The sequence below is a fragment of the Ictidomys tridecemlineatus genome, chromosome 5, assembly GCF_052094955.1.
Source record: "Ictidomys tridecemlineatus isolate mIctTri1 chromosome 5, mIctTri1.hap1, whole genome shotgun sequence".
Taxonomy (NCBI): domain Eukaryota; kingdom Metazoa; phylum Chordata; class Mammalia; order Rodentia; family Sciuridae; genus Ictidomys; species Ictidomys tridecemlineatus.
In genome coordinates this window covers 79,457,355-79,472,854 of record NC_135481.1, presented here as the reverse complement: position 1 = coordinate 79,472,854, position 15,500 = coordinate 79,457,355, and positions in this window count along the sequence as shown.

The window sequence follows — 15,500 nt, the reverse complement described above, 5'->3', positions numbered from 1 at the left end:
GCTCCCAGGCTGCAGCCTCCCCGGTGCTTCTGCTACACCCTTTGCCAACTTTGCAAATGGATGGCCACTGCCCCATACTGTCGCTCAGCTCTAGGTAGAAGGAAGCTTAGATTGTCCCAGGGCCTTATCAACTTACTGCTTCTATATTTTTTATTTCATTTAATTTTTATTTTTTATCTAAATAGGTATAAAAGAATGTACAGTGAAAAATCCCCCTCCCTGTCTTTCTCAAATACACAATTTTCCCTATAGGAAAGCATTGAAATGCTTCGTTTTATTTTTGCGCTTAAAGATGTATAAAATAAAATTTACCATTTTAACTTTTGTGTGCTCGTGATGCTGGGGATGGAGTGCGGGGCCACATGCACGATAGGCAAGTGCTTTACCACTGAGCTACACCCCCAGCCTTCAATAATTAGTTATATTTTTTTTGGAGACAGGGTCTCACTAAGTTGCTGAGACTGGCCTTGAATTTGTGATCCTCCTGCCTCAGCCTCCCAGGTTGCTAGGATTAATACAGGTGTGTGCCACAACATCCAGTCATTTTAATCATTTTAAAGTATATAGTTCAGTGGCATTAAGTACATTCAGGTTCTTGTGCAACCATCGCCATATCCATCTCCAGAATTTTCTCATTTTTGTCATTTGAGACTGTATCCTTTAAATACTAACTCCCTGATAAGTTTTTGTGAATCCTTCCAGAGATATTTGATGTATATTCTAGCAAATATATATGAATGTTCTCCTTCCTTTAAAAAAAACACAAATTATTCTGTTTAGTAACACATCTCGGGTATCATTTCCCATTATACAATTTCTCATCTTTCTGGTCAGCCTTCCTTGTATGGATATTTAGCCCTTGTCGCGTTACATGGCTGGAAACTGAGGGTGTTTGTAACCCTTTGCTGTACAGATGGACCTGAAGGGTCTTTAGTTTGCTGCTAGCCTCCAGCTCCTTTTCTGGTGTAGCTCCCATTCTGCCTCCCTGCATGCTATGCCAACCCCTGGATTTTAGAGCTGCCAGGTCCTCAGACTTTGCAGACTCCCTGGGTTCTGGACTTGCTGTTCCTTTCAGGAACTCACACTTCTAGCTCCATAGTAGCCCAGCTCATCTCGTTGGGGCCCTGTGTCCTAGACTGATAGCCTATGTTCCAGATGTGATAAACACAGGGAAGCAAAAAAGTCCTTGATGGTCCCTGCATCTATGGGGGAGAAAATGGTAGAAAAAGCCTCCTTATCCAAACAAACATAGGCCTCAAGATTTATGCTGGACGGTGTAGGATAAATTATTCTGGGAAGCATCCACACCAGGCGAGGCCTGTAGGGAGAGGCCCAGCTCTTGTTCACAAATGTGAGGAGCCCAGCACTGGGTCTCCACATTTTTTTTTTTTTTTAGTTATAGATGGACGCAATATCTTTATTTTGTTTATTTATTTTTATGTGGTGCTGAGGATTGAACCCAGTGCCTTACATGTGCCAGGCAGGCACTCTGCCACTAAGCCACAGCCTAACCCCTCCACATTTTTTTTTCGTGTAGTACTGGGGATAGAACCCAAAAGTGCTCTACCAATGAGCTACATCCCTCTTTCTTTTAAGACAGGTGAATTGCTGAGGCTGGCCTCAAACTTACCATCCTCTTGCTTCAGCCTCCCAAGTATCTGGGATAACAGAATGTGCCACTTTCTGTCTCCAAAGTTTGTTAACTTATATCTGGATTTGCTGACGCCTACCCTGGGAGTTAAGAGCACCCAGAGCCTATTTATTTTTTCGTCCATACCCTATACTCTTTTCTACTCTAGCATTACCATTATCATCATCACTTTCTAATAAAAGAAAGAATTGTAGAAGCTGGGTACAGTGGCACAATCCTGTAATCCCAGCTGCTCAGGAAGCTGAGGCAGGAGGATCTCAAATTTAAGGCCACTCTGGGCAATTTAGTGGGATACTCATTTCAAAAGAAAAAGTATTTAAGTGGGGGAGGGATATAGCTTAGTGGTAGAGCACTTGCCTAGCATGTGCAAGGCCCTGGGTTCAGTTCCCAGCACTGAATAAAAAGAAAAAGGAAAAGAAAACAAAAAATTGCAGAAAAATGGAGGAGAGCTGGGTGCAGTGGGGCACACCTATAATCCCTGCAACTTGAGAGCCCAAGAAAGGAGTATCACAAGTTTGAGGTCAGCTTCCAGCAATTTAGCAAGACCCTGTCTCAAAATAAATAAAGAGGTCAGGGGATATAGCTCAATGGTTAAGTGCCCCTGATTTCAATCCCTAATCCCCAAGAGAAAAAAAAGAAAAAAGGGAGAGAAAATGGTAGAGAAAGCCTCCGCCCACAAGCAAATATATAGGATTCAAGATTTAAGCTAGAAGGTATAGGATAAATTACAAAGAAAATGCTTTCCCCCTAATATTAACAGTAATCAACATAAATGTGCTCAGAATGCCTAAGAAGCACAAAACACCCTATGGAACAATACTGTGCTTTTCACCCTCCAACTGATGAAGAACAAGGTTCAGAGAAGTAAAGGGGCCAAAAGGCCAACAACAGAAGTGGGACTGAATCACTCCCTAGACTCAAAAATCTCTAGGAATGCATATCGATTAGCCACGAGTTTGACCAGAGGCCCTAAAACAAGCCATCACTAAACTAGGCAGAGGCATTAAGAGGGGATTAATTTACATGAAAGAACTCAAGGAAACAAGGCCCTGGGAGCAACCACCAAAGTTGCAAAACTAGGTCAAGTTTCAAGATGAGCTCTAGGGGACACTTTAGGGGACACTTAGAAATGGCTGGAGGGCTGGAGACCAGCTAAACAGGCAGGATGACTTGAGAGCTTGCTCTGGACAAGACAGCGGGGAGGCAGAGAGGAGGATCCTCTCTGTGCAGGTGGGCGATCACATTGTAATCTCTACTTTCAGGAGTGCAGAAACTTCCAGAAAGGATCTTGTCCCTCTTGACCAAAAGGTTGAGAGGTCGGGCTTTGATTTCTTTGGAGGCCAAGTAAAGGTGAAGTCAGGGCATTCAGTAGGAAGGTATGACCACAATGTAAGAAATGGATTCAGCTGGTGTAAATATGAAGATCCATAACCAGCACCTCCACTACAGCTTCCTCTCCTGTCCACCATGGGTCTGAAGTGCTGCTGGTGGTGAGGGTATTTCCGCTTCCTGGACTGAAGAAAACCGGCAAAGCAGGGATGGAGAGGGGAGCTCACCATACTTGGGTTGAAGGAGACCTCATCCACAAAGAGCACTCTCTGCAGAGAAACCTTTCTCCCCTCTAATCCCTTGAGGGTCAGTGGAGAGAAGCCTTCAGGAGAAAGCAGAAGCTAAGAGGCCACTTGGGGGACATTCTGAGTGTCCCCCTTGCTGAGGTCCCACCCTTCAGGCCTTCTGGGGGAGCATGCACGACAAGAATAGCTCAGCTCATTAAAAACGGTAAGCACTTTAGTACCACCCATCCTGACCCAGTACCTGGGGGTGCAGGCCCACAGGGACGGGCCAGAGAGGACAGACAGATGGGCCAGCCCCTCATACAAAGGGCATGTGCCCAAACCACTAGCCCAGGTGGTGTCACCTGAGGGTCTGAGAAAAGTACAAGCAGGGAGCAGCGGGGTGGGGCGGTCCTGAGACAACTGCTGGCCGAGGCTGAGCATAGGCCTCACACCTGGCTGAGCACTTCTCCTGAGAGGGCTGTAGAGCCTTGGCCTCACACCTCCTCACACACTTAAGACCCTTCACTATTTCAGAAAAGGAATGTGAGTGTACAAAGAGGGGGGAAAACTATAGAAAAAAAAATCTTCCAACCTCGGAGTTTCTGCAGGAGTATAAGTGATACAGAACTCTATTTGGGAAGCTCCTCAAAGAGAAAAAGGCTTCCCAGTCTCTAACTTGATAGAGACCCTGGACTTGGGATGAGAGCAAAGCTGAGGGGTGGGCCCTGCCTGAGTTTCCTGGAATAAGTCCAAGGGCGTGGCAAAGTTAGAAAGGGCCATGTGGCATGTCCATCTTTCCATGGCGGCAGGCTGCAGAGAGTCCTGTGTACTTGGGAGGGCATGGGCAAAGGAGAGAGAATAGCTGCAGAGGGAACTTGTGGGCAAGAAGTGACAGTCCAGAAGTGATCAGAGAAGGAACTTCAGCAGATGCCAGGGGGACAGCTGGCCTAGGATGGAATGAGCTCTAGCCTCCTCCCATGTGCTGGGTAAATGCACCTGGACTCAAGAAAATTCCAGGAACTGGCAGGAGGGTGGGAGAGGAATAGCCAATCTCTGGATTGACTCGATCAATGCTGAGTGTCTTCCATATCAGGGGAGCAGGAACTGAGACAAAGAAATGAGGTCAAGGAAGAAAAATGAATTCTCGTACAATCAAATATGTGCACTGAAATTCTAACATGCTACATATAAGGCAGAAAACCCAGAATCTATAAGGATCAAATTTATACAATAAAACTCTTCAAACAAAAGGCAATATGCTGGGGAAAATGACTACATTTCACATAATAAAATACTAAGTTTCTTTGTGATGATCTTTCCTCCTCTCCCTATCCTTTCCACCCTCCACCCTTTGGTACTGGAGATTGAACCCAGGGGCACTCTAACACTGAGCTCCATTTCAGCCTTTTAAAAAATTTTTGAGACAGGCTCTTGCTGACTTACCCAGACTGTCCTCAAACTTGCGATCTTCCTGCCTTGGGCTCCCAAGTGCCTGGGACTGGGACTATAAGCATGCAGCACTGCGTTTGGCCATAAATTTAGTAAAGTCTGATGCTGATGAGAAGACAGAGAAGCAGCCTCTCTCAAAGGCTGTCGATAAGATCATAAATTGTTACAACCTCACCTGTAATCCCAGCTCCAGAGGCTGAGACAGGAGGATCAGGAGTTCAAAGCCAGCTTCAGCAAAAGTGAGGCACTAAGCAACTCAGGGACACCCTATCTCTAACTAAAATACAAAATAGGGCTGGGGATGTGGCTTAGTGGTGGTTGAGTTCAATATCTGGTACCAAAACAAACAAACAAAAAATTGTTACAATTTCATTCATTGAGAGCAGTTTAGCAATATCTTTCAAAACTGAAGTACACAGTTCCTTTGACCATTGTTCCAGTTCTAGGAATTTACCCTGTAAATATATCTCCACATAGCCGCAGGATGTTTGTTCAAATAGCATGATTTTGTAATGGCAAAAAATTTGGAACAACCTAAAGGTCTATAGTAAGGAACTGAAAAATAAATAAATAATGATATATCAATGGAATACTATGTGGCCATTCAAAATGAAATGGATCTGTGTATGCTGATATGGACAAATCTCTGAGAAACAATTAACTTTTGAAAAAACAATGTGAAGTCAGGCAGGGTGGTACATACCTGTAATCCCAGCTACTCAGAAGGTTGGGGCAGGAGGATCACAAGTTCAAGGCCATGTTGAGCAATTCACTGAGACCCTGTCTCAAAATTAAAAATATAAAAAAGGATTGTGGGGTGCTGAGGTTGTAGCTCAGTGGTAAAGCACTTGCCTAGCACAGGTGAGGCCCTGGATTTGATCCTCAGCACCACATAAAAACAAATAGATAAAATAAAAGTTAAATTCTTAAAAAATAATAATAAAAATAAAAAATGGCTGGAGATATAGCTCAGTGGTAGAGTATTTGCCATGTGTGAGGCCCTGGGTTCAATCCCCAGTATACACACACAAACATACACACACACACACACACACAAAAAAAAAAAAAAAACAACCAAGGTGAAAAATTATTATAGTTGTTTCCCCTTAATTACATTTTTTTTTTTGGGGGTGGGGTATGTTGTGTGTAGGTACAGGGGCTTGAACCCAGGTGCTTTGGCACCAAGCTATCTTAATCTCCACCCCTTATATTTTCTTCTCTCTCTCTTTTTTTTTTTTTTTTTATTTGTTTTTGTGGTGCTGAGGATCAAATCCAGAGGCCTTCACCAGTGCTAGGCAAGTGCTTTACTGAGCTACACTGAGTTACAATCCTGTATTTTTTCTATTTTGAGACAGGGTCTCAGTGAATTGCTCACTGCCTTGAACTTTGCATCCTCCTGCCTCAGCCTCTCAAGTAACTGGGATTATAGGTGATCCACTTGCATTTTTTAAAAAAGAATCTATATACAAATAATGCATGTTTGTGTGTGGGTATATTCTAAAAGTGCACAAAAGCTAAAAATCTGTCTATATATTCTCATGGAATAATTTTGTGCTATTTGAATGGTTTAGCGTCTGTGGATGTTTTATTTTTATCATGGTTTATAAGGTGCAGAGACAAGTAGGAAACAAAACTAGTGGGAGGAAGGTACAGCAAACACTTATGCCAGCCCAGAGCCAGGGGTAGTGGGAGGTTTTGTGGGGGGAAATTGGTGCTTTCCATGTGACAGCCTTAGACATCATGACCTGAGTCACAGCCACCTTACAGACTGTGATAAAAGTCCACAGCCTTCCAAAGGCCATCATTGCTGGTATATTCTAGAACAGATTATCCTTAAGGCAGGAGGATTTGAGGCTCCCAGTGGGGATAGGAAGGACCAATAAGAAAGCATATGCAGGGAGAGGCAGAGAATCAGGGCTCTTGTCTCTGGCTGGGCTGTTGTCACTCTTCCAAGTTCCACAGGGACTATGATACCTCCAGATAAACTTGACCTGCCCTAGAAACGGAAACTCCTATTTCTCAACAAAATCTACCTAAGCTCAAAGGTGAGATCAACAAAGAGTTTCAAAGATAAGTTTAGATTATTATTAAGAAAATGAAAATGAAGAATTATTAAAATAATTATTAAGAAGACAGTCAAAGCCCAGCAGCATATGAGTAATAAGGGAACTGCCAACATGAAGCAAACAAAATTAATCAAATTCAGACAAAGAGATCCCATTTTCCAAATATCATATTAGCAAAAAAATGTTAAGGATTGCTGCAGTTCAATGTTGGTGAGTGGGTGGCTCTCTAGTCCTACTGGGGAGAGTAAAAATGAGCCCAAGCTTTTTGGAACCCAAGTTGATATGTGGATTCACTCTGAACTGGCAGCTGCCCTTCTGGGAATCTACCCTCTGACATCCTCACACAAGGCACACACAAGGATGTTTATTTCAACACTGTTTACCTAGTAAAACGATGGAAACAACGAAATGATCATCAAATGGAACCCAGATGAACAATTTGTGATACAGCCACAGCTTGGAATCTTTAAAAGACAGAGGTACAGGGCTGGGGTTGTGGCTCAGTAGTAGAACACTCGCATAGCATATGCAAGGCCCTGGGTTCGAGCCTCAGCACCACATAAAAATAAATAAATAAAATAAAGGTATTGTGTCCAACTACAACTAAAAACAAAAAAAAGACAGAGGTAGATTTACATCACTTATTGGAACTATCACTAAGGCATTTTGACAAATGAAATTAACAAGTTAAAAATATGATACATATAGTAATATACATGTGTATTTATTTTAAGTTCTTTCCTAATCCTAAGATTATATCATTCCTAAAAACAGATATGAAAGGATGTACACAAGCAATAAAGAGTGGTTACCTGGGCTGGGACCGTAGCTCAGTGGTAGAGTGCTTGCCCAGTTTGTGTGAGGCACTATATTTGATCCTAGGCACCACATAAAAATAAATAAATAAACACACACACACACATGTGTGTGTGTGTGTGTGTGTGTATATATGTATATATATATATATAATATATAGTGTCCATCTACAACACAATAACAACAAAGTAATTACCTATAAGGAGAAGTAATAAAGAGATACATAAGTTTTACTACATACATTTCTGTGTTGGATCTTTAATTTTGTAATTTTTAAACAATGAACATGCATGAATGTATTACTAGTGATGGTGTGAATGCTCATGATGGATCGTGTACACACTGGCCTCATTAGTTACGAGGTGTGTAAGAAAAAATAAACTGAACCTCAAGGCAACTCTTTTTTTTTTTCTATAAAAATAAGGCTGGAATTGCAGCTCAGTGGGAGAGCACTTGTCTAGCATGTGTGAGGCACTGGGCTCAATTCTCAGCATGACACATAAATAGTAAATAAAAATAAAGGTCCATTAACAACCAAAAATATATAATGGCTAATAAGCTAAGTGTGTGGCACAGGCCTATAATCCCAGCTGCTTGGGAGGCTGAGGCAGGAGGATTGCCAGTTCAAGCCAGTGTGGGCAACTTAATGATACCCTGTCACAAGAAATAAAAAGGGCTGAGGATATGGCTCAGTCGTAGGGTCTCTGGGTTCAATCACCAGTACTAACCCTCCTCATAAAAAGGGCTAATAATAGGTTTGTTGCGAAGGTAACATGAATTGATATAAACAAAATGCTTCGATGAGACTGGCATATGGTAAGTGTTGCAGTTAGGATTACTTATGTAAACATAAGCTTTACTCCACAAGTAGGTATGTGCTTGGGCAGAGACTCACACCATAAAGCCACAGCTCACTTGAGTGTGAGTTGGAGAGAGATGCCAGGTATAAAAGTCTGCCTCGAAAGGAGAGTCTGATCCTACTGAGAATGGAAGCCAGACTGAGGACTGCTCCCTGGCCAGCCTCCAGTCTTCTGATAGACATCCTTGACATCATTGTGCTGACAGGAATTCATGTCAAGTTTTTCTATCGCTACTTGAGTTGGCCGGTATTGCTGACCACAGAGGTAGAACCCATATGGTCTAACACACAAGTCACCGAGGAGCTGGTGACTTGGAGGATGGACACATGTTCAGGACCCTTTCATGGGTTCTCATCAGGAACCTCTGGTATTCAGCACCAGGAGAGCAATCCTTGGAGTAGCATCAGCAGGACTTGGACCAGGAGACTCACTTACATAACCCTTGTGCTTTGGAGACCCACATAGACTGCTGGGTTCCTCCAACAACAGATTCCACCGATAACTTCAAGGACATTTAAAAACTTTTTTTCAAAACTTGATGACATTCTTTCTCTCTCTCTCTCTTTTGGTAGAAATTAAGTACAACTTTTTTTTCCCCTTTATAAACAACATACCTCAATAGGGATGATCAGCCCTTGATGCTATGAAGATTTAAAAATATATGCAGAGGGCTGGGAGTGTAACCCAGTAGAGCACTTGCACAGCATGCTTGAGATTCAAGGTTTGATTCCCAGCATGGCAACAATACCAACAAAAACATTGCAGAGAGATACCATTTGTATAGTATTTAAATGTGTGTGTGTGTGTGCGCGTGTGTGCATTCATGCTCATGCGTGTTTTAATACTTCTGGCAAAGGTGCAAGAAACTTAATATATGCAACCATTTCTGTGAGCAAGATAAGTTCATACACGCCTTTTGGATAGTATCTTGGCAATATCTCTCAAGAACTAGAAAAACATTCACAGTAGTTTCTTTTCTGAGAATTTATCTCAAGGAAAATATAAATCAAAATGGAAAGATAGAAAAGTAAAGCAAATCCCATTTTGCTGCTATATTATTTAAATATATAAAACTGAAAACAAATTGTCCTATAGAAGCTGGGCTTAGTGGCACAGGCCTGTAATACCAATTACTCAGGAGGTGGAGGCAGAAGAATCACAAGTTCAAGGCCAGCCTGGGTAACTTAATGGAACCCTGTCTCAAACAGACAAACTGCAGGGCATTTAGTTCAGTGGTAAAATGCTTGCCTAGCATGCACATGACCTGTGTTCCATCCCCAGTACTGGGGAAAACAAACAAACAAACAAACAAACATGTAAACAGTTCTATAGAGGGACACAGTAATTTGTAGAATATTATTCAATTATTTAAAAAGACGATATGAGGACTATATAGGAACATGGAAATGCCAATAAGAAAGAAGTAACACCTGTACTGCCCTACAATTACAACCATATAAGAGTACACTTGCATACACACAGACACACAGACTCATGGCCTGAGTGATGAGCTGCTGGGCACTTTCCTGTATGTATCACACACTAGCCAGTTCCCTCTCCTCCAAGGTCCTGTAGCAGTGAGCTGAATTCATCACCTAGGGCCTCCCAGGCATACATAGGTTGCTCAATACATGTTTTGGAAAAAATGTTCTGTTGATGTTGCTATGATGCTTGGTAGTACCACTTAAAAACAAAATATATATTTACACTTGATCATAGTCTGTCCAGATCTTGGCCTCTACTGAATCCTAACCAAAGCCTTCCTGTGACTTACATATTTTATTCAAATGGTGTGGTGCTTATCATGTAGCCACCTATCAGCTATCTCCAACATTTGTAAGCAAGCCTCTGTGTGCCTTTATATAAAGTGGAGGATATTAAAAGGTCAGGCAGCACTCAGAAAATAACTGCTTAAAAAGGAAAAGAGTTTTTCAGGGAGATGTTCGGATCTTATCTGAAGAACCCAAGAATCAAGACACCTAGATACTTGGGCTAGTTTATTTCCAGTTCCACTTAGGAAAAGCAGATAAGCTAAAGGCCTGCAACTCTGGGACCAGGGCTGCACTAGCCACCAAGAAGCATCAGTTTAGGGCAGTGCTGCCTTGGAAATAGACGTCTAGTCGCAGAAGGCATAGTTAATGTTCTAGTAGCCACATAAAAACAATAAATGAAAATAATTTTAACTTATTTAGTTAGAAAACTCCAAGCTGTAATTTTTACATGTAATTGGTGAAAATTATTTTTATTAATTTTATATTCCTTTTTTCTTACTAGTCCTTGAAATCCTGTATGTGTGTGTGTGTGTGTATGTGTGTGTGTGTGTATGTGTGTGTGTGTGTGTGTGTGTGTGCATGTATAAGTTTTTTTGGGGGGGCTGTACTGGGAATTGAACTCCAAGGGGCACTTTACCACTGAGCTTCATCCCAAGCGCTTTCCATTTTTTATTTTGAGACAGGTTCTCACCATTATTTTGCTGAAGCTGTCCTCGAACTTGGGATCCTCCTGCCTCTGTCTCCTGAGTTTCTGGGATTATAGGCAGGTGCCAATGTGTCCAGCAAAATCCAGCGTATATTTTATACTTACAGCATATCTCATTTCAGACTATGCACATTTCATGTGCTTAATAGTGGCTAGGAGCGTAACTCAGTGGTACAAGCAGCAAGGTCCTGGATTTGATCTCCAGTTATACTGGTCTTGGAAATCAGGATTGGATCCTTGTTCCCTCAGGGCTGAAGATTAAACGCCAGAGAAATGCCATAGTAAATTTTATTTGAGATAGTTAGAGAGAGAGAGAGAATACTTCTCCGGAGAAGAGCCCATGTGACCCAGATCTGGTGGGAGTGGGGGTGTCTTCTCATTTAAAGAGTCCCTGCATGCATCTCTGGGCTTGAGGGTAACTGAGCCCCAAAGTGGGAGAGGTCTCACAGAATTAATTATATAAGTTGTTGTATGTCCTCAGCAGTCCTGGAAATGCGCTCCAGGAGGAGAGATTTTGAAAAGAGGAATTTTGAGGAGATGAGAAGGACAGAGTAGGACAGAGATAATCTTTTAGGCATAAATTTACCAGAAGTCATTGTTCTTTATTTGCATTTCCTTTCCTTATCAAAGTAAAACACACGCGCGCACGCATACACACACACACACACACACACACACAAGCACACATATACACGCACACACACTTGCACTTACGCAATGGTTTGTGCAATTGCTATGAGTCCAACAAGGCTTGTCTGGGTGTGAGCCGGCACATGTCTGGCTTCCCGCACTGAGGGCAAAGGGACATACTGGGAATTTCTCAAATGTTCACAAGAATGTAGAGAGGGAGTTCTGAGTAATCTTAATTCCTTGAACTTCTTGTGGGAAAATGCAGTCCCGATTTCCTTTTAGAGACAACAGTCTTTAAAAGCAGTTTTGCCATGAGAGTTTTCATTTGTTTATGGTTGGAGAATGGCTTTAAATGCACGTCTATGGAAGGTCCCAGCAAGTGAGAAATCCTGTCACAGGGACATCCCACCCTAGGCACACAGCCAGCTTGAATTCCCCCACCTTTCTTTTAGCTTGGTTAAGGGGATCAGCCTAATAAAACTATTGATGTCCTTATCACCTTGCTTCCTTTGGACCCTTGGAGTTCTTTCCTTTATTCTGTTCTCTGAGCCTCTGGTATCTCCCAGGTAGAACCTGAGATACCATGCATCCAGGGGCAAGCCATCTGCCTACAATTTGGATGGGCCAAGGGGCCACTTATAATACAATCCTGCTGCTAAGCTCACTCCTCCATCAGAAGTCTGTATCCAGTGCCACATCTTCTCTGGGTTCCAGTCCTCCTACCTTCTAGGTTGTTAATTGGGTAATTTGATTTACAGAGGAGAAGGCAAAGAAAGAAAAGGGACGAGAAGAGGAAATAAAATTAAAAGCCACCCAAAGCCAAGGTGCCTGGGTCCCTCTCTGTGTGGTAGAGAATAGTTATGGTGGCAACTGCCCAAACCACGGTGTCCAACCCACTAACGGTGGGGATTTCCAGCCAGGGAGGAGGTGCTGCAGGGCTGGTGGCGCCTGCAGTGTGGACAGCTGCCTGTGCCCATTGTGTTGGGACAACCTGACTGGATAGCCTGACGGAGGACAGCTTGACAGGTCCACAAGTGGCTGCTCACTCCTCCCAGCCTGACCATACTGGCTTAGCCTGGGGTCTTAGCATCTGTCACCAGGATTCTTTTTCCCCAAGGAGAACCATAATAATAATAACAAGAATCTCATCTCAAGGATTCAGCCAACACCAGCTATTTATAATTCCAGAAAAAGCCTAGATACCAAGTGGCACCATTCCTTCAAAGGGGGATTTGGTCCCACTTTTCTGGAGGGATGCAGAGGGAGAGCAAATGCATATGGTACATGGACCTCTTTGCTCTCATCTGGCCATCAGCTTACTCTGTGGTCCCTCTCAGGGGCCACACAAACGTCACCCCTCTTCCCTGAGGATAAAGACTATGGGGAATACCTACAATGAAGAGTAGGGGCTGTAGGGTTTTATACCAGCTTCACTTCATTTTTATCTGTCGTTCATTCTGTCATCTGAGAGACTGAATGGAAATTATAGGGGCTGAGGATACGGAACGGACTCCTCCTAGGCCTGGCTCCACCTGGACAGCTGGAAAGGCCCATCTCGTATGTTGGCTCAGTTTCCCTCAAAGAGGTGGAGAGCCCTCACTTGGAAAACTGCCTACAGAGCAGTTCCGCCCCTTTGTGAATAAGCTTTGGCAAGCACTTGACTGAGTCACAGCCTCAGTGACACAACACGTGACTTCAAATTGCCCAGAAGTATGACTGGCACTGTGGCCTAGGCCTCCCCTCCTGGAGGGCCTTTGGATGTGCCTCTGTCAACTCAGAAAAAGGGAGCTAAAGATTACCTTGCTTGTTTCCTAAAAACCTCAGTCAGCTGCTGAGTTTGAAGGCCCTGGTCCATACATGGTACATTTCTTAAAGGCAACTTGAGGTAAATACTGATTTTTTTTTTAAATTAACTAAGCAAAGCATATTTCTCTAGGAGAAAGAAATTCCCTGATGGGTTTCTTAAGCAGGTGGGAGAGTGACTATGTTCTTACTTGGGAGTGGGGACATCAGACCCAACTCCAACATCTGGCTGGTGACACCTTGAGACACAAAGCTGACTTTTCCTGAGGGTCTGTCTCAGTCATGGTTCTCCCCAGTCATGACCCCAGAATTTCTGGCCCCTGACATGCTGGACCCAGGTGACCCACAGTGAACATCTACTTGGCCCACCCTGGGAACGGCCCCACTTCTCCTAGAGCAGGATAGAGCAGAAATGGAGGGAGGCAGTGGATAGCCATTCCTGCATTTACTGAGCCAGCTGAAGCCAAGCAGCTGGTGGCTTGTCAGTGTCAGGCCGAGGCCTGAGTCATGGCTCTGTCATAGCTCTCACTTGAAGAACTGACCCACAGAGGAAATTACACAGCACTCTGTGGCCCATGGTGCAGGCAGGGGCTTTTCCAAGGGCATCAACTGGGAAGGCAGAAAGCAGTCTCACCCACGTTGGAATCTAAGGCTTGGGGACCCCTTCTTACTTCAGGGGAGAGGGCCTGGTGACTACACCCTGACCCATTTGTTACAGAGCTGCATGCTCACCAAACCAGTCTTGACCCACACAGTTCCTTGAGCTGCAGCTCCCAGTCCCTCTGGAGCCACTCACCCAGAATCTATACTGATCCCAGAAGCTCGCTGAGGGACCCTCCATGAGAAAAGACAATGTGTCTCTAAGATATCTACCTATAAGACTCTGGGCAACTACATGATATTCTCTCTGTGCTCAATGGCGCACACCTGAATTCCAGTCCCAGATTCTCAAGAGGAGGAGGCAGGAGGCTCCCTTGGGCCCAGGAGTTCAAGGCCAGACTGGGCAACATAGCAGGACCCTGTCTCTAAAATGATAAAATACAAATAAATATATAAATAAATAAACCCTCTGTGCCTTCGTTTCCTTGTCTGTAAAAGAGGTTTGAACACACCTCACCAAGTTGTGGCAATTAAATGAGAATATAAGCCAAGGACCTGGCAGAGAGCGGCACAGAATAGGGGCTCTGTACATGTTCCTGGTTCTCAGATTGGCACCAACCCCTGTGGCTCAACTGTTAGAGTTTCCCCCTTTGCTTCCCCTATACCCAGTCCCCCAACCCTCCATGCAAATGTGTGGTTGGAGGAGGAGCAGGAAGCGCCATTGTTGTAATAGTTGATTCACCTTAGTGTGAAGGCTGGCGCAACTTGGGGCAGACCACTGAGAAGGACTCTTCACCTTCCTGTGGCTTACACAGTGTGTATGTGTGTGTGTGTGTGTGTGTGTAAAGGGAACAACATTCATCGTGCACCTACTGTGTGCCAGGCCAGTGCTAAGCCCTGCACTCTCGGTATTTCATTTAATCAGCACAATTTGCTGGGCTGCCTCTGCGTCATTCCAGTGTGGCTTTTCATACAAATGTTCTTTAGCTGGGTGGGGGTGGGGCGCTCTATTTCTATTTTTATCTTCCATCAGAGGGTGCTCTGCTTGGGCCCTTTATCTCCCGCCCCTAACACTTTCACCTACATCCGGCTGCAACTAGAGGCTTTAGTTTTGCAAAGGGAACTTTTGCTTCACATCCAGCCACCTCACTTCTCCCTCTGAGCCCTCTTTGAGGTTCCTTCTTCCAGGACACTATCTCCTAGCCTCTTGGACTGGATGGAGGTGGAATCCATGCTTCTTCCTGGAACCCAGGAACCACCTGGGGTAGGACATCTTCCTTTGCCTCCTGCCCCTGGCAGTAAAAGGGTTCTCTTGGACCAACAACCCCTCCCTGCAGAAGGCCAGGATTCCAACTGGCTCAGAGCTCCCCTAGGGTCCTCGCACACCACGGTGTTTGATTTATTCCAGCCCATTCCACTTTGGGCTGAGCATTTGATCAGAGGTACAATAAAGATTCTGCAATGTGAATTTTTGTTGTTGTTGTTGTTGTTGTTGTTGTTGTTACTGGGGAATAAATCCAGGGGTGTTTAACCACTGAGCCACAACCTTAGTTCTTTTTTTTTTTAAATTTTTTTAGTTGTCAATGGACCT